Source organism: Stenella coeruleoalba (assembly GCF_951394435.1).
Source record: "Stenella coeruleoalba genome assembly, contig: scaffold_126, whole genome shotgun sequence".
NCBI lineage: Eukaryota > Metazoa > Chordata > Mammalia > Artiodactyla > Delphinidae > Stenella > Stenella coeruleoalba.
Window position 1 is genome coordinate 893,294 of NW_027646078.1, and position 26,830 is coordinate 920,123.

At 43.8% G+C, this 26,830-nt stretch overlaps 1 long non-coding RNA gene across 3 annotated transcripts in view; it reads right to left on the reverse strand.

Moving 5' to 3' along the window:
• Nucleotides 1-26,830, reverse strand: part of LOC307181358 — an 863,843-nt gene that overhangs the window by 802,269 nt on the left and 34,744 nt on the right. For 2 of the 3 annotated variants that reach the window (XR_013826541.1, XR_013826544.1), the window contains exon 1: nt 10,119-10,186. The exons of the other annotated variant lie outside the window; for it this stretch is intronic. This is a non-coding gene — a long non-coding RNA (uncharacterized lncRNA). Of the gene's footprint in view, nt 1-10,118; nt 10,187-26,830 lie in introns of those variants that run through there. 3 annotated transcript variants of the gene reach the window in all.

Below are 26,830 nucleotides of genomic sequence, written 5' to 3' on the forward strand. Positions count from 1 at the left end.
GCTCAGGGGCACTGTAATTCACAAACCTGCAGAGTTATAAATGACAGCTATCGTCCAAAAATAAACTGAAGTAAGGCTGCCAAGAGGACTTGAAAGCGGGGCAGAATTGCAGGAAACCGATTTCAGGAGGTAGACTGGAATTGCATTGAAAGCATAGGAAAAGAGGCAGAACGTCCACAATGATGCACTTGGCCAAAAAGGGCGTATGCGTTTTTTCCTGAATATATTCAGGAAAAAACGCATACGCCCTTTTTGGCCAACCAAGCAAGCTTGCAAAGGAAATCTGCACTACAATGAAGTCTCACTTCCCCCCGGTCAAAAGGGCCATCTGAAAAAAGTGTAAAATCCAGAAAGGCAGGACAGGCCATGGAGAACTGGGAGCCTTGTTATGCTGATGGGCGGGATGTAAATTGCCAACAACCACTCGGGAGAAGTGTATGGTGTTTCCTGAAACATCTAAAAAACAAAGCAACAGAACCTAGGGCACTTCCACTTATGGTCCTATAGCTTAGGGAAATTAAAATCAAAAAGACACAGCCACCCCAAAGTTTGGAACGGCTCTGTTTACAAGAACCTCGTTTACAGTACAAGTTCAACATCGCAGAAAGTGAAAAATGGATAAAGAAGTTGTGGTATTTACTTACAAAGCAATATCACTCAGCAATGAAATCTGTGTCATCAGGCCCTTAGCAGCACAATGAGTGGATTCAGGTATGATGACTCTAACTGAAATAAGTCACACAGAAAAAGAAACATCATAAGATATCACTAATACACGGAATGTAAACTTGGCTACACAGGAACTGAATTCCAAAACAGAACAGGGTCTCAAATTTAGAAAACCAACTTATGCTTGCTTAAGGGTAAAGGTGAGGTGGGGTGCTGCATAAAACCAGAGATTGAAATGAGCACAGATAAAGTTCCTTAAGTCAAATATGGAATAGACAAGAGCTACTCCTTGCTCAACGAAATGGACTCAACACCGCATATTAAACGCCTAAGAATGTACCTGACTAGTAAGTATCGTAAAACCTATGGATTGCTATGTCTCCAAAAGAGAATCAAGCATGTGTACAGGGGCATAAACGCAGCAGTGATAGGATTGGAGAGGTTCGGTGAGCAAATGAAGACCCTTTGAAGTCATATTGCATGGTACCCATTACACGGGTCTCAACTCTCCAGGTTTAAGGTATTCTTCCTTCAGCTAAAACATGCATGTGGAACCCAAGTATGATCAACCATGTGAATGGGAGACGTGTTCAAATATGTCTCAGTTTTCCTCCCCTGGTACTCGGGTGCAACATTCCAGACGCTTTACTAACACTCTCCCCACTTGGAGAGTCAGCGCCTTTAACCTCCTGTTTGGCCCAGTTTGCAATTTCTGCGGAAGATGAACAGGAATAGCGAGAACCAATGAGAGGCTAGCTGGAGGTGTCTGGACGGGCAAATTTAACTCTCATTTCCCACCAGGAAGAGGAAATAACCAAAGGCTCAGCGTGCCGTACCGGAACCAGATTAGGGCCTGAAGCCATCCTGCGGTGTTGCGGCCAGCTCAAAAGAAAGCGAGTTGAAGAAAGGAGCTCAGGGGCACTGTAATTCACAAACCTGCAGAGTTATAAATGACAGCTATCGTCCAAAAATAGACTGAAGTAAGGCTGCCAAGAGGACTTGAAAGCGGGGCAGAATTGCAGGAAACCAATTTCAGGAGGTAGACTGGAATTGCATTGAAAGCATAGGAAAAGAGGCAGAACGTCCACAATGATGCACTTGGCCAAAAAGTGCGTATGTGTTTTTTCCTGAATATATTCAGGAAAAAACGCATACGCCCTTTTTGGCCAACCAAGCAAGCTTGCAAAGGAAATCTGCACTACAATGAAGTCTCACTTCCCCCCGGTCAAAAGGGCCATCTGAAAAAAGTGTAAAATCCAGAAAGGCAGGAAAGGCCATGGAGAACTGGGAGCATTGTTATGCTGATGGGCGGGATGTAAATTGCCAACGGACACTCGGGAGAAGTGTATGGTGTTTCCTGAAACATCTAAAAAACAAAGCAACAGAGCCTAGGGCACTGCCACTTATGGTCCTATAGCTTAGGGAAATTAAAATCAAAAAGACACAGCCACCCCAAAGTTTGGGACGCCTCTGTTTACAAGAACCTCGTTTACAGTACAAGTTCAACATCGCAGAAAGTGAAAAATGGATAAAGAAGTTGTGGTATTTACTTACAAAGCAATATCACTCAGCAATGAAATCTGTGTCATCAGGCCCTTAGCAGAACAATGAGTGGATTCAGGTATGATGATTCTAACTGAAATAAGTCACACAGAAAAAGAAACATCATAAGATATCAGTAATACACGGAATGTAAACTTGGCTACACAGGAACTGAATTACAGAACAGAACAGGGTCTCAAATTTAGAAAACCAACTTATGCTTGCTTAAGGGTAAAGGTGAGTTGGGGTGCTGCATAAACGCAGAGATTGAAATGAGCACAGATAAAGTTCCTTAAGTCAAATATGGAATAGACAAGAGCTACTCCTTGCTCAACGAAATGGACTCAACACCGCATATTAAACGCCTAAGAATGTACCTGACTAGTAAGTATCGTAAAACCTATGGATTGCTATGTCTCCGAAAGAGAATCAAGCATGTGTACAGGGGCATAAACGCAGCAGTGATAGGATTGGAGAGGTTTGGTGAGCAAATGAAGACCCTTTGAAGTCATATTGCATGGTACCCATTCCACCGGTCTCAACTCTCCAGGTTTAAGGTATTCTTCCTTCAGCTAAAACATGCATGTGGAACCCAAGTATGATCAACCATGTGAACGGGAGACGTGTTCAAATATGTCTCAGTTTTCCTCCCCTGGTACTCGGGTGCTACATTCCAGACGCTTTACTAACACTCTCCCCACTTGGCGAGTCAGCGCCTTTAACCTCCTGTTTGGCCCAGTTTGCAATTTCTGCGGAAGATGAACAGGAATAGCGAGAACCAATGAGAGGCTAGCTGGAGGTGTCTGGACGGGCAAATTTAACTCTCATTTCCCACCAGGAAGAGGAATTAACCAAAGGCTCAGCGTGCCGTGCCGGAACCAGATTAGGGCCTGAAGCCATCCTGCGGTGTTGCGGCCAAGTCACAAGAAAGCGAGTTGAAGAAAGGAGCTCAGGGGCACTGTAATTCACAAACCTGCAGAGTTATAAATGACAGCTATCGTCCAAAAGTAGACTGAAGTAAGGCTGCCAAGAGGACTTGAAAGCGGGGCAGAATTGCAGGAAACCGATTTCAGGAGGTAGACTGGAATTGCATTGAAAGCATAGGAAAAGAGGCAGAACGTCCACAATGATGCACTTGGCCAAAAAGGGCGTATGCGTTTTTTCCTGAATATATTCAGGAAAAAACGCATACGCCCTTTTTGGCCAACCAAGCAAGCTTGCAAAGGAAATCTGCACTACAATGAAGTCTCACTTCCCCCCGGTCAAAAGGGCCATCTGAAAAAAGGGTAAAATCCAGAAAGGCAGGACAGGCCATGGAGAACTGGGAGCCTTGTTATGCTGATGGGCGGGATGTAAATTGCCAACAGACACTCGGGAGAAGTGTATGGTGTTTCCTGAAACATCTAAAAAACAAAGCAACAGAGCCTAGGGCACTGCCACTTATGGTCCTATAGCTTAGGGAAATTAAAATCAAAAAGACACAGCCACCCCAAAGTTTGGGACGCCTCTGTTTACAAGAACCTCGTTTACAGTACAAGTTCAACATCGCAGAAAGTGAAAAATGGATAAAGAAGTTGTGGTATTTACTTACAAAGCAATATCACTCAGCAATGAAATCTATGTCATCAGGCCCTTAGCAGCACAATGAGTGGATTCAGGTATGATGATTCTAACTGAAATAAGTCACACAGAAAAAGAAACATCATAAGATATCAGTAATACACGGAATGTAAACTTGGCTACACAGGAACTGAATTACAGAACAGAACAGGGTCTCAAATTTAGAAAACCAACTTATGCTTGCTTAAGGGGAAAGGTGAGTTGGGGTGCTGCATAAAACCAGAGATTGAAATGAGCACAGATAAAGTTCCTTAAGTCAAATATGGAATAGACAAGAGCTACTCCTTGCTCAACGAAATGGACTCAACACCGCATATTAAACGCCTATGAATGTACCTGACTAGTAAGTATCTTAAAACCTATGGATTGCTATGTCTCCAAAAGAGAATCAAGCGTGTGTACAGGGGCATAAACGCAGCAGTGATAGGATTGGAGAGGTTCGGTGAGCAAATGAAGACCCTTTGAAGTCATATTGCATGGTACCCATTACACGGGTCTCAACTCTCCAGGTTTAAGGTATTCTTCCTTCAGCTAAAACATGCATGTGGAACCCAAGTATGATCAACCATGTGAACGGGAGACGTGTTCAAATATGTCTCAGTTTTCGTACCCTGGTACTCGGGTGCAACATTCCAGACGCTTTACTAACACTCTCCCGACTTGGAGAGTCAGCGCCTTTAACCTCCTGTTTGGCCCAGTTTGCAATTTCTGCGGAAGATGAACAGGAATAGCGAGAACCAATGAGAGGCTAGCTGGAGGTGTCTGGACGGGCAAATTTAACTCTCATTTCCCACCAGGAAGAGGAAATAACCAAAGGCTCAGCGTGCCGTGCCGGAACTAGATTACGGCCTGAAGCCATCCTGCGGTGTTGCGGCCAGGTCACAAGAAAGCGAGTTGAAGAAAGGAGCTCAGGGGCACTGTAATTCACAAACCTGCAGAGTTATAAATGACAGCTATCGTCCAAAAATAAACTGAAGTAAGGCTGCCAAGAGGACTTGAAAGCGGGGCAGAATTGCAGGAAACCGATTTCAGGAGGTAGACTGGAATTGCATTGAAAGCATAGGAAAAGAGGCAGAACGTCCACAATGATGCACTTGGCCAAAAAGGGCGTATGCGTTTTTTCCTGAATATATTCAGGAAAAAACGCATACGCCCTTTTTGGCCAACCAAGCAAGCTTGCAAAGGAAATCTGCACTACAATGAAGTCTCACTTCCCCCCGGTCAAAAGGGCCATCTGAAAAAAGTGTAAAATCCAGAAAGGCAGGACAGGCCATGGAGAACTGGGAGCCTTGTTATGCTGATGGGCGGGATGTAAATTGCCAACAACCACTCGGGAGAAGTGTATGGTGTTTCCTGAAACATCTAAAAAACAAAGCAACAGAGCCTAGGGCACTGCCACTTATGGTCCTATAGCTTAGGGAAATTAAAATCAAAAAGACACAGCCACCCCAAAGTTTGGGACGCCTCTGTTTACAAGAACCTCGTTTACCGTACAAGTTCAACATCGCAGAAAGTGAAAAATGGATAAAGAAGTTGTGGTATTTACTTACAAAGCAATATCACTCAGCAATGAATTCTATGTCATCAGGCCCTTAGCAGCACAATGAGTGGATTCAGGTATGATGATTCTAACTGAAATAAGTCACACAGAAAAAGAAACATCATAAGATATCAGTAATACACGGAATGTAAACTTGGCTACACAGGAACTGAATTACAGAACAGAACAGGGTCTCTAATTTAGAAAACCAACTTATGCTTGCTTAAGGGGAAAGGTGAGTTGGGGTGCTGCATAAAACCAGAGATTGAAATGAGCACAGATAAAGTTCCTTAAGTCAAATATGGAATAGACAAGAGCTACTCCTTGCTCAACGAAATGGACTCAACACCGCATATTAAACGCCTAAGAATGTACCTGACTAGTAAGTATCTTAAAACCTATGGATTGCTATGTCTCCGAAAGAGAATCAAGCATGTGTACAGGGGCATAAACGCAGCAGTGATAGGATTGGAGAGGTTCGGTGAGCAAATGAAGACCCTTTGAAGTCATATTGCATGGTACCCATTACACGGGTCTTAACTCTCCAGGTTTAAGGTATTCTTCCTTCAGCTAAAACATGCATGTGGAACCTAGAGTATGATCAACCATGTGATCGGGAGACGTGTTCAAATATGTCTCAGTTTTCCTCCCCTGGTACTCGGGTGCGACATTCCAGACGCTTTACTAACACTCTCCCCACTTGGAGAGTCAGTCCCTTTAACCTCCTGTTTGGCCCAGTTTGCAATTTCTGCGGAAGATGAACAGGAATAGCGAGAACCAATGAGAGGCTAGCTGGAGGTGTCTGGACGGGCAAATTTAACTCTCATTTCCCACCAGGAAGAGGAATTAACCAAAGGCTCAGCGTGCCGTGCCGGAACCAGATTAGGGCCTGAAGCCATCCTGCGGTGTTGCGGCCAGCTCAAAAGAAAGCGAGTTGAAGAAAGGAGCTCAGGGGCACTGTAATTCACAAACCTGCAGAGTTATAAATGACAGCTATCGTCCAAAATAGACTGAAGTAAGGCTGCCAAGAGGACTTGAAAGCGGGGCAGAATTGCAGGAAACCGATTTCAGGAGGTAGACTGGAATTGCATTGAAAGCATAGGAAAAGAGGCAGAACGTCCACAATGATGCAGTTGGCCAAAAAGGGCGTATGCGTTTTTTCCTGAATATATTCAGGAAAAAACGCATACGCCCTTTTTGGCCAACCAAGCAAGCTTGCAAAGGAAATCTGCACTACAATGAAGTCTCACTTCCCCCCGGTCAAAAGGGCCATCTGAAAAAAGTGTAAAATCCAGAAAGGCAGGACAGGCCATGGAGAACTGGGAGCCTTGTTATGCTGATGGGCGGGATGTAAATTGCCAACAGACACTCGGGAGAATTGTATGGTGTTTCCTGAAACATCTAAAAAACAAAGCAACAGAGCCTAGGGCACTGCCACTTATGGTCCTATAGCTTAGGGAAATTAAAATCAAAAAGACACAGCCACCCCAAAGTTTGGGACGCCTCTGTTTACAAGAACCTCGTTTACAGTACAAGTTCAACATCGCAGAAAGTGAAAAATGGATAAAGAAGTTGTGGTATTTACTTACAAAGCAATATCACTCAGCAATGAAATCTGTGACATCAGGCCCTTAGCAGCACAATGAGTGGATTCAGGTATGATGATTCTAACTGAAATAAGTCACACAGAAAAAGAAACATCATAAGATATCAGTAATACACGGAATGTAAACTTGGCTACACAGGAACTGAATTACAGAACAGAACAGGGTCTCAAATTTAGAAAACCAACTTATGCTTGCTTAAGGGTAAAGGTGAGTTGGGGTGCTGCATAAAACCAGAGATTGAAATGAGCACAGATAAAGTTCCTTAAGCCAAATATGGAATAGACAAGAGCTACTCCTTGCTCAACGAAATGGACTCAACACCGCATATTAAACGCCTAAGAATGTACCTGACTAGTAAGTATCTTAAAACCTATGGATTGCTATGTCTCCAAAAGAGAATCAAGCGTGTGTACAGGGGCATAAACGCAGCAGTGATAGGATTGGAGAGGTTTGGTGAGCAAATGAAGACCCTTTGAAGTCATATTGCATGGTACCCATTACACGGGTCTCAACTCTCCAGGTTTAAGGTATTCTTCCTTCAGCTAAAACATGCATGTGGAACCCAAGTATGATCAACCATGTGAACGGGAGACGTGTTCAAATATGTCTCAGTTTTCGTACCCTGGTACTCGGGTGCAACATTCCAGACGCTTTACTAACACTCTCCCGACTTGGAGAGTCAGCGCCTTTAACCTCCTGTTTGGCCCAGTTTGCAATTTCTGCGGAAGATGAACAGGAATAGCGAGAACCAATGAGAGACTATCTGGAGGTGTCTGGACGGGCAAATTTAACTCTCATTTCCCACCAGGAAGAGGAAATAACCAAAGGCTCAGCGTGCCGTGCCGGAACTAGATTAGGGCCTGAAGCCATCCTGCGGTGTTGCGGCCAGGTCACAAGAAAGCGAGTTGGAGAAAGGAGCTCAGGGGCACTGTAATTCACAAACCTGCAGAGTTATAAATGACAGCTATCGTCCAAAAATAAACTGAAGTAAGGCTGCCAAGAGGACTTGAAAGCGGGGCAGAATTGCAGGAAACCGATTTCAGGAGGTAGACTGGAATTGCATTGAAAGCATAGGAAAAGAGGCAGAACGTCCACAATGATGCACTTGGCCAAAAAGGGCGTATGCGTTTTTTCCTGAATATATTCAGGAAAAAACGCATACGCCCTTTTTGGCCAACCAAGCAAGCTTGCAAAGGAAATCTGCACTACAATGAAGTCTCACTTCCCCCCGGTCAAATGGGCCATCTGAATAAAGTGTAAAATCCAGAAAGGCAGGACAGGCCATGGAGAACTGGGAGCCTTGTTATGCTGATGGGCGGGATGTAAATTGCCAACAGACACTTGGGACAAGTGTATGGTGTTTCCTGAAACATCTAAAAAACAAAGCAACAGAGCCTAGGGCACTTCCACTTATGGTCCTATAGCTTAGGGAAATTAAAATCAAAAAGACACAGCCACCCCAAAGTTTGGGACGCCTCTGTTTACAAGAACCTCGTTTACAGTACAAGTTCAACATCGCAGAAAGTGAAAAATGGATAAAGAAGTTGTGGTATTTACTTACAAAGCAATATCACTCAGCAATGAAATCTGTGTCATCAGGCCCTTAGCAGCACAATGAGTGGATTCAGGTATGATGATTCTAACTGAAATAAGTCACACAGAAAAAGAAACATCATAAGATATCAGTAATACACGGAATGTAAACTTGGCTACACAGGAACTGAATTACAGAACAGAACAGGGTCTCAAATTTAGAAAACCAACTTATGCTTGCTTAAGGGGAAAGGTGAGTTGGGGTGCTGCATAAAACCAGAGATTGAAATGAGCACAGATAAAGTTCCTTAAGCCAAATATGGAATAGACAAGAGCTACTCCTTGCTCAACGAAATGGACTCAACACCGCATATTAAACGCCTAAGAATGTACCTGACTAGTAAGTATCTTAAAACCTATGGATTGCTATGTCTCCGAAAGAGAATCAAGCATGTGTACAGGGGCATAAACGCAGCAGTGATAGGATTGGAGAGGTTCGGTGAGCAAATGAAGACCCTTTGAAGTCATATTGCATGGTACCCATTCCACGGGTTTCAACTACCCAGGTTTAAGGTATTCTTCCTTCAGCTAAAACATGCATGTGGAACCTAGAGTATGATCAACCATGTGATCGGGAGACGTGTTCAAATATGTCTCAGTTTTCCTCCCCTGGTACTCGGGTGCAACATTCCAGACGCTTTACTAACACTCTCCCCACTTGGAGAGTCAGTCCCTTTAACCTCCTGTTTGGCCCAGTTTGCAATTTCTGCGGAAGATGAACAGGAATAGCGAGAACCAATGAGAGGCTAGCTGGAGGTGTCTGGACGGGCAAATTTAACTCTAATTTCCCACCAGGAAGAGGAATTAACCAAAGGCTCAGCATGCCGGTCCGGAACCAGATTAGGGCCTGAAGCCATCCTGCGGTGTTGCGGCCAGGTCAAAAGAAAGCGAGTTGAAGAAAGGAGCTCAGGGGCACTGTAATTCACAAACCTGCAGAGTTATAAATGACAGCTATCGTCCAAAAATAGACTGAAGTAAGGCTGCCAAGAGGACTTGAAAGTGGGGCAGAATTGCAGGAAACCGATTTCAGGAGGTAGACTGGAATTGCATTGAAAGCATAGGAAAAGAGGCAGAACGTCCACAATGATGCACTTGGCCAAAAAGGGCGTATGCGTTTTTTCCTGAATATATTCAGGAAAAAACGCATACGCCCTTTTTGGCCAACCAAGCAAGCTTGCAAAGGAAATCTGCACTACAATGAAGTCTCACTTCCCCCGGTCAAAAGGGCCATCTGAAAAAAGTGTAAAATCCAGAAAGGCAGGACAGGCCATGGAGAACTGGGAGCCTTGTTATGCTGATCGGCGGGATGTAAATTGCCAACAGACACTCCGGAGAAGTGTATGGTGTTTCCTGAAACATCTAAAAAACAAAGCAACAGAGCCTAGGGCACTGCCACTTATGGTCCTATAGCTTAGGGAAATTAAAATCAAAAAGACACAGCCACCCCAAAGTTTGGGACGCCTCTGTTTACAAGAACCTCGTTTACAGTACAAGTTCAACATCGCAGAAAGTGAAAAATGGATAAAGAAGTTGTGGTATTTACTTACAAAGCAATATCACTCAGCAATGAAATCTATGTCATCAGGCCCTTAGCATCACAATGAGTGGATTCAGGTATGATGATTCTAACTGAAATAAGTCACACAGAAAAAGAAACATCATAAGATATCAGTAATACACGGAATGGAAACTTGGCTACACAGGAACTGAATTACAGAACAGAACATGGTCTCAAATTTAGAAAACCAACTTATGCTTGCTTAAGGGTAAAGGTGAGTTGGGGTGCTGCATAAAACCAGAGATTGAAATGAGCACAGATAAAGTTCCTTAAGTCAAATATGAAATAGACGAGAGCTACTCCTTGCTCAACGAAATGGACTCAACACCGCATATTAAACGCCTAAGAATGTACCTGACTAGTAAGTATCGTAAAACCTATGGATTGCTATGTCTCCAAAAGAGAATCAAGCATGTGTACAGGGGCATAAACGCAGCAGTGATAGGATTGGAGAGTTTCGGTGAGCAAATGAAGACCCTTTGAAGTCATATTGCATGGTACCCATTACACGGGTCTCAACTCTCCAGGTTTAAGGTATTCTTCCTTCAGCTAAAACATGCATGTGGAACCCAAGTATGATCAACCATGTGAACGGGAGACGTGTTCAAATATGTCTCAGTTTTCCTCCCCTGGTACTCGGGTGCAACATTCCAGACGCTTTACTAACACTCTCCCCACTTGGAGAGTCAGCGCCTTTAAACTCCTGTTTGGCCCAGTTTGCAATTTCTGCGGAAGATGAACAGGAATAGCGAGAACCAATGAGAGGCTAGCTGGAGGTGTCTGGACGGGCAAATTTAACTCTCATTTCCCACCAGGAAGAGGAATTAACCAAAGGCTCAGCATGCCGGGCCGGAACCAGATTAGGGCCTGAAGCCATCCTGCGGTGTTGCGGCCAGGTCACAAGAAAGCGAGTTGAAGAAAGGAGCTCAGGGGCACTGTAATTCACAAACCTGCAGAGTTATAAATGACAGATATCGTCCAAAAATAGACTGAAGTAAGGCTGCCAAGAGGACTTGAAAGAGGGGCAGAATTGCAGGAAACCGATTTCAGGAGGTAGACTGGAATTGCATTGAAAGCATAGGAAAAGAGGCAGAACGTCCACAATGATGCACTTGGCCAAAAAGGGCGTATGCGTTTTTTCCTGAATATATTCAGGAAAAAACGCATACGCCCTTTTTGGCCAACCAAGCAAGCTTGCAAAGGAAATCTGCACTACAATGAAGTCTCACTTCCCCCCGGTCAAAAGGGCCATCTGAAAAAAGTGTAAAATCCAGAAAGGCAACAGGCCATGGAGAACTGGGAGCCTTGTTATGCTGATGGGTGGGATGTAAATTGCCAACAGACACTTGGGAGAAGTGCATGGTGTTTCCTGAAACATCTAAAAAACAAAGCAACAGAGCCTAGGGCACTTCCACTTATGGTCCTATAGCTTATTGAAATTAAAATCAAAAAGACACAGCCACCCCAAAGTTTGGAACGGCTCTGTTTACAAGAACCTCGTTTACAGTACAAGTTCAACATCGCAGAAAGTGAAAAATGGATAAAGAAGTTGTGGTATTCACTTACAAAGCAATATCACTCAGCAATGAAATCTATGTCATCAGGCCATTAGCAGCACAATGAGTGGATTCAGGTATGATGATTCTAACTGAAATAAGTCACACAGAAAAAGAAACATCATAAGATATCAGTAATACACGGAATGGAAACTTGGCCACACAGGAACTGAATTACAGAACAGAACAGGGTCTCAAATTTAGAAAAACAACTTATGCTTGCTTAAGGGTAAAGGTGAGTTGGGGTGCTGCATAAAACCAGAGATTGAAATGAGCACAGATAAAGTTCCTTAAGTCAAATATGGAATAGACAAGAGCTACTCCTTGCTCAACGAAATGGACTCAACACCGCATATTAAACGCCTAAGAATGTATCTGACTTGTAAGTATCTTAAAACCTATGGATTGCTATGTCTCCGAAAGAGAATCAAGCATGTGTACCGGGGCATAAACGCAGCAGTGATAGGATTGGAGAGGTTCGGTGAGCAAATGAAGACCCTTTGAAGTCATATTGCATGGTACCCATTCCACGGGTTTCAACTACCCAGGTTTAAGGTATTCTTCCTTCAGCTAAAACATGCATGTGGAACCTAGAGTATGATCAACCATGTGATCGGGAGACGTGTTCAAATATGTCTCAGTTTTCCTCCCCTGGTACTCGGGTGCAACATTCCAGACGCTTTACTAACACTCTCCCCACTTGGAGAGTCAGTCCCTTTAACCTCCTGTTTGGCCCAGTTGGCAATTTCTGCGGAAGATGAACAGGAATAGCGAGAACCAATGAGAGGCTAGCTGGAGGTGTCTGGACGGGCAAATTTAACTCTCATTTCCCACCAGGAAGAGGAATTAACCAAAGGCTCAGCATGCCGGGCCGGAACCAGATTAGGGCCTGAAGCCATCCTGCGGTGTTGCTGCCAGGTCACAGGAAAGCAAGTTGAAGAAAGGAGCTCAGGGGCACTGTAATTCACAAACCTGCAGAGTTATAAATGACAGCTATCGTCCAAAAATAGACTGAAGTAAGGCTGCCAAGAGGACTTGAAAGCGGGGCAGAATTGCAGGAAACCGATTTCAGGAGGCAGACTGGAATTGCATTGAAAGCATAGGAAAAGAGGCAGAACGTCCACAATGATGCACTTGGCCAAAAAGGGCGTATGCGTTTTTTCCTGAATATATTCAGGAAAAAACGCATACGCCCTTTTTGGCCAACCAAGCAAGCTTGCAAAGGAAATCTGCACTACAATGAAGTCTCACTTCCCCCCTGTCAAAAGGGCCATCTGAAAAAAGTGTAAAATCCAGAAAGGCAGGACAGGCCATGGAGAACTGGGAGCCTTGTTATGCTGATGGGCGGGATGTAAATTGCCAACAACCACTCGGGAGAAGTGTATGGTGTTTCCTGAAACATCTAAAAAACAAAGCAACAGAACCTAGGGCACTGCCACTTATGGTCCTATAGCTTAGGGAAATTAAAATCAAAAAGACACAGCCACGCCAAAGTTTGGAACGGCTCTGTTTACAAGAACCTCGTTTACAGTACAAGTTCAACATCGCAGAAAGTGAAAAATGGATAAAGAAGTTGTGGTATTTACTTACAAAGCAATATCACTCAGCAATGAAATCTGTGTCATCAGGCCCTTAGCAGCACAATGAGTGGATTCAGGTATGATGATTCTAACTGAAATAAGTCACACAGAAAAAGAAACATCATAAGATATCAGTAATACACGGAATATAAACTTGGCTACACAGGAACTGAATTACAGAACAGAACAGGGTCTCAAATTTAGAAAACCAACTTATTCTTGCTTAAGGGTAAAGGTGAGTTGGGGTGCTGCATAAAACCAGAGATTGAAATGAGCACAGATAAAGTTCCTTAAGCCAAATATGGAATAGACAAGAGCTACTCCTTGCTCAACGAAATGGACTCAACACCCCATATTAAACGCCTAAGAATGTACCTGACTAGTAAGTATCTTAAAACCTATGGATTGCTATGTCTCCGAAAGAGAATCAAGCATGTGTACAGGGGCATAAACGCAGCAGTGATAGGATTGGAGAGGTTCGGTGAGCAAATGAAGACCCTTTGAAGTCATATTGCATGGTACCCATTCCACGGGTTTCAACTACCCAGGTTTAAGGTATTCTTCCTTCAGCTAAAACATGCATGTGGAACCTAGAGTATGATCAACCATGTGATCGGGAGACGTGTTCAAATATGTCTCAGTTTTCCTCCCCTGGTACTCGGGTGCAACATTCCAGACGCTTTACTAACACTCTCCCCACTTGGAGAGTCAGTCCCTTTAACCTCCTGTTTGGCCCAGTTTGCAATTTCTGCGGAAGATGAACAGGAATAGCGAGAACCAATGAGAGGCTAGCTGGAGGTGTCTGGACGGGCAAATTTAACTCTCATTTCCCACCAGGAAGAGGAATTAACCAAAGGCTCAGCATGCCGGGCCGGAACCAGATTAGGGCCTGAAGCCATCCTGCGGTGTTGCGGCCAGGTCACAAGAAAGCGAGTTGAAGAAAGGAGCTCAGGGGCACTGTAATTCACAAACCTGCAGAGTTATAAATGACAGCTATCATCCAAAAATAGACTGAAGTAAGGCTGCCAAGAGGACTTGAAAGCGGGGCAGAATTGCAGGAAACCGATTTCAGGAGGTAGACTGGAATTGCATTGAAAGCATAGGAAAAGAGGCAGAACGTCCACAATGATGCACTTGGCCAAAAAGGGCGTATGCGTTTTTTCCTGAATATATTCAGGAAAAAACGCATACGCCCTTTTTGGCCAACCAAGCAAGCTTGCAAAGGAAATCTGCACTACAATGAAGTCTCACTTCCCCCCGGTCAAAAGGGCCATCTGAAAAAAGTGTAAAATCCAGAAAGGCAACAGGCCATGGAGAACTGGGAGCCTTGTTATGCTGATGGGTGGGATGTAAATTGCCAACAGACACTCGGGAGAAGTGTATGGTGTTTCCTGAAACATCTAAAAAACAAAGCAACAGAGCCTAGGGCACTGCCACTTATGGTCCTATAGCTTAGGGAAATTAAAATCAAAAAGACACAGCCACCCCAAAGTTTGGGACGCCTCTGTTTACAAGAACCTCCTTTACAGTACAAGTTCAACATCGCAGAAAGTGAAAAATGGATAAAGAAGTTGTGGTATTTACTTACAAAGCAATATCACTCAGCAATGAAATCTGTGTCATCAGGCCCTTAGCAGCACAATGAGTGGATTCAGGTATGATGATTCTAACTGAAATAAGTCACACAGAAAAAGAAACATCATAAGATATCAGTAATACACGGAATGTAAACTTGGCTACACAGGAACTGAATTACAGAACAGAACAGGGTCTCAAATTTAGAAAACCAACTTATTCTTGCTTAAGGGTAAAGGTGAGTTGGGGTGCTGCATAAAACCAGAGATTGAAATGAGCACAGATAAAGTTCCTTAAGCCAAATATGGAATAGACAAGAGCTACTCCTTGCTCAACGAAATGGACTCAACACCCCATATTAAACGCCTAAGAATGTACCTGACTAGTAAGTATCTTAAAACCTATGGATTGCTATGTCTCCGAAAGAGAATCAAGCATGTGTACAGGGGCATAAACGCAGCAGTGATAGGATTGGAGAGGTTCGGTGAGCAAATGAAGACCCTTTGAAGTCATATTGCATGGTACCCATTCCACGGGTTTCAACTACCCAGGTTTAAGGTATTCTTCCTTCAGCTAAAACATGCATGTGGAACCTAGAGTATGATCAACCATGTGATCGGGAGACGTGTTCAAATATGTCTCAGTTTTCCTCCCCTGGTACTCGGGTGCAACATTCCAGACGCTTTACTAACACTCTCCCCACTTGGAGAGTCAGTCCCTTTAACCTCCTGTTTGGCCCAGTTTGCAATTTCTGCGGAAGATGAACAGGAATAGCGAGAACCAATGAGAGGCTAGCTGGAGGTGTCTGGACGGGCAAATTTAACTCTCATTTCCCACCAGGAAGAGGAATTAACCAAAGGCTCAGCATGCCGGTCCGGAACCAGATTAGGGCCTGAAGCCATCCTGCGGTGTTGCGGCCAGGTCACAAGAAAGCGAGTTGAAGAAAGGAGCTCAGGGGCACTGTAATTCACAAACCTGCAGAGTTATAAATGACAGCTATCGTCCAAAAATAGACTGAAGTAAGGCTGCCAAGAGGACTTGAAAGTGGGGCAGAATTGCAGGAAACCGATTTCAGGAGGTAGACTGGAATTGCATTGAAAGCATAGGAAAAGAGGCAGAACGTCCACAATGATGCACTTGGCCAAAAAGGGCGTATGCGTTTTTTCCTGAATATATTCAGGAAAAAACGCATACGCCCTTTTTGGCCAACCAAGCAAGCTTGCAAAGGAAATCTGCACTACAATGAAGTCTCACTTCCCCCCGGTCAAAAGGGCCATCTGAAAAAAGTGTAAAATCCAGAAAGGCAGGACAGGCCATGGAGAACTGGGAGCCTTGTTATGCTGATGGGCGGGATGTAAATTGCCAACAACCACTCGGGAGAAGTGTATGGTGTTTCCTGAAACATCTAAAAAACAAAGCAACAGAACCTAGGGCACTTCCACTTATGGTCCTATAGCTTATTGAAATTAAAATCAAAAAGACACAGCCACCCCAAAGTTTGGAACGGCTCTGTTTACAAGAACCTCGTTTACAGTACAAGTTCAACATCGCAGAAAGTGAAAAATGGATAAAGAAGTTGTGGTATTTACTTACAAAGCAATATCACTCAGCAATGAAATCTGTGTCATCAGGCCCTTAGCAGCACAATGAGTGGATTCAGGTATGATGACTCTAACTGAAATAAGTCACACAGAAAAAGAAACATCATAAGATATCACTAATACACGGAATGTAAACTTGGCTACACAGGAACTGAATTCCAAAACAGAACAGTGTCTCAAATTTAGAAAACCAACTTATGCTTGCTTAAGGGTAAAGGTGAGTTGGGGTGCTGCATAAAACCAGAGATTGAAATGAGCACAGATAAAGTTCCTTAAGTCAAATATGGAATAGACAAGAGCTACTCCTTGCTCAACGAAATGGACTCAACACCGCATATTAAACGCCTAAGAATGTACCTGACTAGTAAGTATCGTAAAACCTATGGATTGCTATGTCTCCAAAAGAGAATCAAGCATGTGTACAGGGGCATAAACGCAGCAGTGATAGGATTGGAGAGGTTCGGTGAGCAAATGAAGACCCTTTGAAGTCATATTGCATGGTACCCATTACACGGGTCTCAACTCTCCAGGTTTAAGGTATTCTTCCTTCAGCTAAAACATGCATGTGGAACCCAAGTATGATCAACCATGTGAACGGGAGACGTGTTCAAATATGTCTCAGTTTTCCTCCCCTGGTACTCGGGTGCAACATTCCAGACGCTTTACTAACACTCTCCCCACTTGGAGAGTCAGTGCCTTTAACCTCCTGTTTGGCCCAGTTTGCAATTTCTGCGGAAGATGAACAGGAATAGCGAGAACCAATGAGAGGCTAGCTGGAGGTGTCTGGACGGGCAAATTTAACTCTCATTTCCCACCAGGAAGAGGAAATAACCAAAGGCTCAGCGTGCCGTACCGGAACCAGATTAGGGCCTGAAGCCATCCTGCGGTGTTGCGGCCAGCTCAAAAGAAAGCGAGTTGAAGAAAGGAGCTCAGGGGCACTGTAATTCACAAACCTGCAGAGTTATAAATGACAGCTATCGTCCAAAAATAGACTGAAGTAAGGCTGCCAAGAGGACTTGAAAGCGGGGCAGAATTGCAGGAAACCGATTTCAGGAGGTAGACTGGAATTGCATTGAAAGCATAGGAAAAGAGGCAGAACGTCCACAATGATGCACTTGGCCAAAAAGTGCGTATGCGTTTTTTCCTTATATTCAGGAAAAAACGCATACGCCCTTTTTGGCCAACCAAGCAAGCTTGCAAAGGAAATCTGCACTACAATGAAGTCTCACTTCCCCCTGGTCAAAAGGGCCATCTGAAGAAAGTGTAAAATCCAGAAAGGCAGGACAGACCATGGAGAACTGGGAGCCTTGTTATGCTGATGGGCAGGATGTAAATTGCCAACAACCACTCGGGAGAAGTGTATGGTGTTTCCTGAAACATCTAAAAAACAAAGCAACAGAACCTAGGGCACTTCCACTTATGGTCCTATAGCTTAGGGAAATTAAAATCAAAAAGACACAGCCACCCCAAAGTTTGGAACGGCTCTGTTTACAAGAACCTCGTTTACAGTACAAGTTCAAAATCGCAGAAAGTGAAAAATGGATAAAGAAGTTGTGGTATTTACTTACAAAGCAATATCACTCAGCAATGAAATCTGTGTCATCAGGCCCTTAGCAGCACAATGAGTGGATTCAGGTATGATGATTCTAACTGAAATAAGTCACACAGAAAAAGAAACATCATAAGATATCAGTAATACACGGAATGTAAACTTGACTACACAGGAACTGAATTACAGAACAGAACAGGGTCTCAAATTTAGAAAACCAACTTATTCTTGCTTAAGGGTAAAGGTGAGTTGGGGTGCTGCATAAAACCAGAGATTGAAATGAGCACAGATAAAGTTCCTTAAGCCAAATATGGAATAGACAAGAGCTACTCCTTGCTCAACGAAATGGACTCAACACCCCATATTAAACGCCTAAGAATGTACCTGACTAGTAAGTATCTTAAAACCTATGGATTGCTATGTCTCCGAAAGAGAATCAAGCATGTGTACAGGGGCATAAACGCAGCAGTGATAGGATTGGAGAGGTTCGGTGAGCAAATGAAGACCCTTTGAAGTCATATTGCATGGTACCCATTCCACGGGTTTCAACTACCCAGGTTTAAGGTATTCTTCCTTCAGCTAAAACATGCATGTGGAACCTAGAGTATGATCAACCATGTGATCGGCAGACGTGTTCAAATATGTCTCAGTTTTCCTCCCCTGGTACTCGGGTGCAACATTCCAGACGCTTTACTAACACTCTCCCCACTTGGAGAGTCAGTCCCTTTAACCTCCTGTTTGGCCCAGTTTGCAATTTCTGCGGAAGATGAACAGGAATAGCGAGAACCAATGAGAGGCTAGCTGGAGGTGTCTGGACGGGCAAATTTAACTCTCATTTCCCTCTAGGAAGAGGAATTAACCAAAGGCTCAGCATGCCGGGCCGGAACCAGATTAGGGCCTGAAGCCATCCTGCGGTGTTGCGGCCAGGTCACAAGAAAGCGAGTTGAAGAAAGGAGCTCAGGGGCACTGTAATTCACAAACCTGCAGAGTTATAAATGACAGCTATCGTCCAAAAATAGACTGAAGTAAGGCTGCCAAGAGGACTTGAAAGCGGGGCAGAATTGCAGGAAACCGATTTCAGGAGGTAGACTGGAATTGCATTGAAAGCATAGGAAAAGAGGCAGAACGTCCACAATGATGCACTTGGCCAAAAAGGGCGTATGCGTTTTTTCCTGAATATATTCAGGAAAAAACGCATACGCCCTTTTTGGCCAACCAAGCAAGCTTGCAAAGGAAATCTGCACTACAATGAAGTCTCACTTCCCCCCGGTCAAAAGGGCCATCTGAAAAAAGTGTAAAATCCAGAAAGGCAACAGGCCATGGACAACTGGGAGCCTTGTTATGCTGATGGGCGGGATGTAAATTGCCAACAGACACTTGGGAGAAGTGTATGGTGTTTCCTGAAACATCTAAAAAACAAAGCAACAGAGCCTAGGGCACTGCCACTTATGGTCCTATAGCTTAGGGAAATTAAAATCAAAAAGACACAGCCACCCCAAAGTTTGGAACGGCTCTGTTTACAAGAACCTCGTTTACAGTACAAGTTCAACATCGCAGAAAGTGAAAAATGGATAAAGAAGTTGTGGTATTCACTTACAAAGCAATATCACTCAGCAATGAAATCTATGTCATCAGGCCCTTAGCAGCACAATGAGTGGATTCAGGTATGATGATTCTATCTGAAATAAGTCACACAGAAAAAGAAACATCATAAGATATCAGTAATACACGGAATGGAAACTTGGCTACACAGGAACTGAATTACAGAACAGAACAGGGTCTCAAATTTAGAAAAACAACTTATGCTTGCTTAAGGGTAAAGGTGAGTTGGGGTGCTGCATAAAACCAGAGATTGAAATGAGCACAGATAAAGTTCCTTAAGCCAAATATGGAATAGACAAGAGCTACTCCTTGCTCAACGAAATGGACTCAACACCGCATATTAAACGCCTAAGAATGTACCTGACTAGTAAGTATCGTAAAACCTATGGATTGCTATGTCTCCAAAAGAGAATCAAGCATGTGTACAGGGGCATAAACGCAGCAGTGATAGGATTGGAGAGGTTCGGTGAGCAAATGAAGACCCTTTGAAGTCATATTGCATGGTACCCATTACACGGGTCTCCACTCTCCAGGTTTAAGGTATTCTTCCTTCAGCTAAAACATGCATGTGGAACCCAAGTATGATCAACCATGTGAACGGGAGACGTGTTCAAATATGTCTCAGTTTTCCTCCCCTGGTACTCGGGTGCAACATTCCAGACGCTTTACTAACACTCTCCCCACTTGGAGAGTCAGCGCCTTTAACCTCCTGTTTGGCCCAGTTTGCAATTTCTGCGGAAGATGAACAGGAATAGCGAGAACCAATGAGAGGCTAGCTGGAGGTGTCTGGACGGGCAAATTTAACTCTCATTTCCCACCAGGAAGAGGAATTAACCAAAGGCTCAGCATGCCGGGCCGGAACCAGATTAGGGCCTGAAGCCATCCTGCGGTGTTGCGGCCAGGTCACAAGAAAGCGAGTTGAAGAAAGGAGCTCAGGGGCACTGTAATTCACAAACCTGCAGAGTTATAAATGACAGCTATCGTCCAAAAATAGACTGAAGTAAGGCTGCCAAGAGGACTTGAAAGCGGGGCAGAATTGCAGGAAACCGATTTCAGGAGGTAGACTGCAATTGCATTGAAAGCATAGGAAAAGAGGCAGAACGTCCACAATGATGCACTTGGCCAAAAAGGGCGTATGCGTTTTTTCTGAATATATTCTGGAAAAAACGCATACGCCCTTTTTGGCCAACCAAGCAAGCTTGCAAAGGAAATTTGCACTACAATGAAGTCTCACTTCCCCCCGGTCAAAAGGGCCATCTGAAAAAAGTGTAAAATCCAGAAAGGCAACAGGCCATTGAGAACTGGGAACCTTGTTATGCTGATGGGCGGGATGTAAATTGCCAACAGACACTTGGGAGAAGTGTATGGTGTTTCCTGAAACATCTAAAAAACAAAGCAACAGAGCCTAGGGCACTTCCACTTATGGTCCTATAGCTTAGGGAAATTAAAATCAAAAAGACACAGCCACCCCAAAGTTTGGAACGGCTCTGTTTAAAAGAACCTCGTTTACAGTACAAGTTCAACATCGCAGAAAGTGAAAAATGGATAAAGAAGTTGTGGTATACACTTACAAAGCAATAACACTCAGCAATGAAATCTATGTCATCAGGCCCTTAGCAGCACAATGAGTGGATTCAGGTATGATGATTCTAACTGAAATAAGTCACACAGAAAAAGAAACATCATAAGATATCAGTAATACACGGAATGTAAACTTGGCTACACAGGAACTGAATTACAGAACAGAACAGGGTCTCAAATTTAGAAAAACAACTTATGCTTGCTTAAGGGTAAAGGTGAGTTGGGGTGCTGCATAAAACCAGAGATTGAAATGAGCACAGATAAAGTTCCTTAAGCCAAATATGGAATAGACAAGAGCTACTCCTTGCTCAACGAAATGGACTCAACACCGCATATTAAACGCCTAAGAATGTACCTGACTTGTAAGTATCTTAAAACCTATGGATTGCTATGTCTCCAAAAGAGAATCAAGCATGTGTACAGGGGCATAAACGCAGCAGTGATAGGATTGGAGAGGTTCGGTGAGCAAATGAAGACCCTTTGAAGTCATATTGCATGGTACCCATTCCACGGGTTTCAACTACCCAGGTTTAAGGTATTCTTCCTTCAGCTAAAACATGCATGTGGAACCTAGAGTATGATCAACCATGTGATCGGGAGACGTGTTCAAATATGTCTCAGTTTTCCTCCCCTGGTACTCGGGTGCAACATTCCAGACGCTTTACTAACACTCTCCCCACTTGGAGAGTCAGTCCCTTTAACCTCCTGTTTGGCCCAGTTTGCAATTTCTGCGGAAGATGAACAGGTATAGCGAGAACCAATGAGAGGCTAGCTGGAGGTGTCTGGACGGGCAAATTTAACTCTCATTTCCCACCAGGAAGAGGAATTAACCAAAGGCTCAGCATGCCGGGCCGGAACCAGATTAGGGCCTGAAGCCATCCTGCGGTGTTGCGGCCAGGTCACAAGAAAGCGAGTTGAAGAAAGGAGCTCAGGGGCACTGTAATTCACAAACCTGCAGAGTTATAAATGACAGCTATCGTCCAAAAATAGACTGAAGTAAGGCTGCCAAGAGGACTTGAAAGCGGGGCAGAATTGCAGGAAACCGATTTCAGGAGGTAGACTGCAATTGCATTGAAAGCATAGGAAAAGAGGCAGAACGTCCACAATGATGCACTTGGCCAAAAAGGGCGTATGCGTTTTTTCCTGAATATATTCAGGAAAAAACGCATACACCCTTTTTGGCCAACCAAGCAAGCTTGCAAAGGAAATCTGCACTACAATGAAGTCTCACTTCCCCCCGGTCAAAAGGGCCATCTGAAAAAAGTGTAAAATCCAGAAAGGCAGGACAGGCCATGGAGAACTGGGAGCCTTGTTATGCTGATGGGCGGGATGTAAATTGCCAACAGACACTTGGGAGAAGTGTATGGTGTTTCCTGAAACATCTAAAAAACAAAGCAACAGAGTCTATGGCACTGCCACTTATGGTCCTATAGCTTAGGGAAATTAAAATCAAAAAGACACAGCCACCCCAAAGTTTGGGACGGCTCTGTTTACAAGAACCTCGTTTACAGTACAAGTTCAACATCGCAGAAAGTGAAAAATGGATAAAGAAGTTGTGGTATTTACTTACAAAGCAATATCACTCAGCAATGAAATCTATGTCATCAGGCCCTTAGCATCACAATGAGTGGATTCAGGTATGATGATTCTAACTGAAATAAGTCACACAGAAAAAAAACATCATAAGATATCAGTAATACACGGAATGGAAACTTGGCTACACAGGAACTGAATTACAGAACAGAACAGGGTCTCAAATTTAGAAAACCAACTTATGCTTGCTTAAGGGTAAAGGTGAGTTGGGGTGCTGCATAAAACCAGAGATTGAAATGAGCACAGATAAAGTTCCTTAAGTCAAATATGGAATAGACAAGAGCTACTCCTTGCTCAACGAAATGGACTCAACACCGCATATTAAACGCCTAAGAATGTACCTGACTAGTAAGTATCGTAAAACCTATGGATTGCTATGTCTCCAAAAGAGAATCAAGCATGTGTACAGGGGCATAAACGCAGCAGTGATAGGATTGGAGAGGTTCGGTGAGCAAACGAAGACCCTTTGAAGTCATATTGCATGGTACCCATTACACGGGTCTCAACTCTCCAGGTTTAAGGTATTCTTCCTTCAGCTAAAACATGTATGTGGAACCCAAGTATGATCAACCATGTGAACGGGAGACGTGTTCAAATATGTCTCAGTTTTCCTCCCCTGGTACTCGGGTGCAACATTCCAGACGCTTTACTAACACTCTCCCCACTTGGAGAGTCAGCGCCTTTAACCTCCTGTTTGGCCCAGTTTGCAATTTCTGCGGAAGATGAACAGCAATAGCGAGAACCAATGAGAGGCTAGCTGGAGGTGTCTGGACGGGCAAATTTAACTCTCATTTCCCACCAGGAAGAGGAATTAACCAAAGGCTCAGCATGCCGGGCCGGAACCAGATTAGGGCCTGAAGCCATCCTGCGGTGTTGCGGCCAGGTCACAAGAAAGCGAGTTGAAGAAAGGAGCTCAGGGGCACTGTAATTCACAAACCTGCAGAGTTATAAATGACAGCTATCGTCCAAAAATAGACTGAAGTAAGGCTGCCAAGAGGACTTGAAAGCGGGGCAGAATTGCAGGAAACCGATTTCAGGAGGTAGACTGGAATTGCATTGAAAGCATAGGAAAAGAGGCAGAACGTCCACAATGATGCACTTGGCCAAAAAGGGCGTATGCGTTTTTTCCTGAATATATTCAGGAAAAAACGCATACGCCCTTTTTGGCCAACCAAGCAAGCTTGCAAAGGAAATCTGCACTACAATGAAGTCTCACTTCCCCCCGGTCAAAAGGGCCATCTGAAAAAAGTGTAAAATCCAGAAAGGCAACAGGCCATTGAGAACTGGGAGCCTTGTTATGCTGATGGGCGGGATGTAAATTGCCAACAGACACTTGGGAGAACTGTATGGTGTTTCCTGAAACATCTAAAAAACAAAGCAACAGAGCCTAGGGCACTTCCACTTATGGTCCTATAGCTTAGGGAAATTAAAATCAAAAAGACACAGCCACCCCAAAGTTTGGAACAGCTCTGTTTAAAAGAACCTCGTTTACAGTACAAGTTCAACATCGCAGAAAGTGAAAAATGGATAAAGAAGTTGTGTTATTCACTTACAAAGCAATATCACTCAGCAATGAAATCTATGTCATCAGGCCCTTAGCAGCACAATGAGTGGATTCAGGTATGATGATTCTAACTGAAGTAAGTCACACAGAAAAAGAAACATCATAAGATATCAGTAATACACGGAATGGAAACTTGGCTACACAGGAACTGAATTACAGAACAGAACAGGGTCTCAAATTTAGAAAAACAACTTATGCTTGCTTAAGGGGAAAGGTGAGTTGGGGTGCTGCATAAAACCAGAGATTGAAATGAGCACAGATAAAGTTCCTTAAGCCAAATATGGAATAGACAAGAGCTACTCCTTGCTCAACGAAATGGACTCAACACCACATATTAAACGCCTAAGAATGTACCTGACTTGTAAGTATCTTAAAACCTATGGATTGCTATGTCTCCGAAAGAGAATCAAGCATGTGTACAGGGGCATAAACGCAGCAGTGATAGGATTGGAGAGATACGGTGAGCAAATGAAGACCCTTTGAAGTCATATTGCATGGTACCCATTCCACGGGTTTCAACTACCCAGGTTTAAGGTATTCTTCCTTCAGCTAAAACATGCATGTGGAACCTAGAGTATGATCAACCATGTGATCGGGAGACGTGTTCAAATATGTCTCAGTTTTCCTCCCCTGGTACTCGGGTGCAACATTCCAGACGCTTTACTAACACTCTCCCCACTTGGAGAGTCAGTCCCTTTAACCTCCTGTTTGGCCCAGTTTGCAATTTCTGCGGAAGATGAACAGGAATAGCGAGAACCAATGAGAGGCTAGCTGGAGGTGTCTGGACGGGCAAATTATTCCTGAATATATTCAGGAAAAAACGCATACTCCCTTTTTGGCCAACCAAGCAAGCTTGCAAAGGAAATCTGCACTACAATGAAGTCTCACTTCCCCCCGGTCAAAAGGGCCATCTGAAAAAAGTGTAAAATCCAGAAAGTTAGGACAGGCCATGGAGAACTGGGAGCCTTGTTATGCTGATGGGCGGGATGTAAATTGCCAACAGACACTCGGGAGAAGTGTATGGTGTTTCCTGAAACATCTAAAAAACACAGCAACAGAGCCTAGGGCACTGCCACTTATGGTCCTATAGCTTAGGGAAATTAAAATCAAAAAGACACAGCCACCCCAAAGTTTGGGACGCCTCTGTTTACAAGAACCTCGTTTACAGTACAAGTTCAACATCGCAGAAAGTGAAAAATGGATAAAGAAGTTGTGGTATTTACTTACAAAGCAATATCACTCAGCAATGAAATCTATGTCATCAGGCCCTTAGCATCACAATGAGTGGATTCAGGTATGATGATTCTAACTGAAATAAGTCACACAGAAAAAGAAACATCATAAGATATCAGTAATACACGGAATGGAAACTTGGCTACACAGGAACTGAATTACAGAACAGAACAGGGTCTCAAATTTAGAAAACCAACTTATGCTTGCTTAAGGGTAAAGGTGAGTTGGGGTGCTGCATAAAACCAGAGATTGAAATGAGCACAGATAAAGTTCCTTAAGTCAAATATGGAATAGACAAGAGCTACTCCTTGCTCAACGAAATGGACTCAACACCGCATATTAAACGCCTAAGAATGTACCTGACTAGTAAGTATTGTAAAACCTATGGATTGCTATGTCTCCAAAAGAGAATCAAGCATGTGTACAGGGGCATAAATGCAGCAGTGATAGGATTGGAGAGGTTCGGTGAGCAAATGAAGACCCTTTGAAGTCATATTGCATGGTACCCATTCCACGGGTCTCAACTCTCCAGGTTTAAGGTATTCTTCCTTCAGCTAAAACATGCATGTGGAACCCAAGAATGATCAACCATGTGAACGGGAGACGTGTTCAAATATGTCTCAGTTTTCCTCCCCTGATACTCGGGTGCAACATTCCAGACGCTTTACTAACACTCTCCCCACTTGGAGAGTCAGCGCCTTTAACCTCCTGTTTGGCCCAGTTTGAAATTTCTGCGGAAGATGAACAGGAATAGCGAGAACCAATGAGAGACTAGCTGGAGGTGTCTGGACGGGCAAATTTAACTCTCATTTCCCACCAGGAAAAGGAAATAACCAAAGGCTCAGCGTGCCGTGCCGGAACCAGATTAGGGCCTGAAGCCATCCTGCGGTGTTGCGGCCAGGTCACAAGAAAGCAAGTTGAAGAAAGGAGCTCAGGGGCACTGTAATTCACAAACCTGCAGAGTTATAAATGACAGCTATCATCCAAAATAGACTGAAGTAAGGCTGCCAAGAGGACTTGAAAGCGGGGCAGAATTGCAGGAAACCGATTTCAGGAGGTAGACTGGAATTGCATTGAAAGCATAGGAAAAGAGGCAGAACGTCCACAATGATGCACTTGGCCAAAAAGGGCGTATGCGTTTTTTCCTGAATATATTCAGGAAAAAACGCATACACCCTTTTTGGCCAACCAAGCAAGCTTGCAAAGGAAATCTGCACTACAATGAAGTCTCACTTCCCCCCGGTCAAAAGGGCCATCTGAAAAAAGT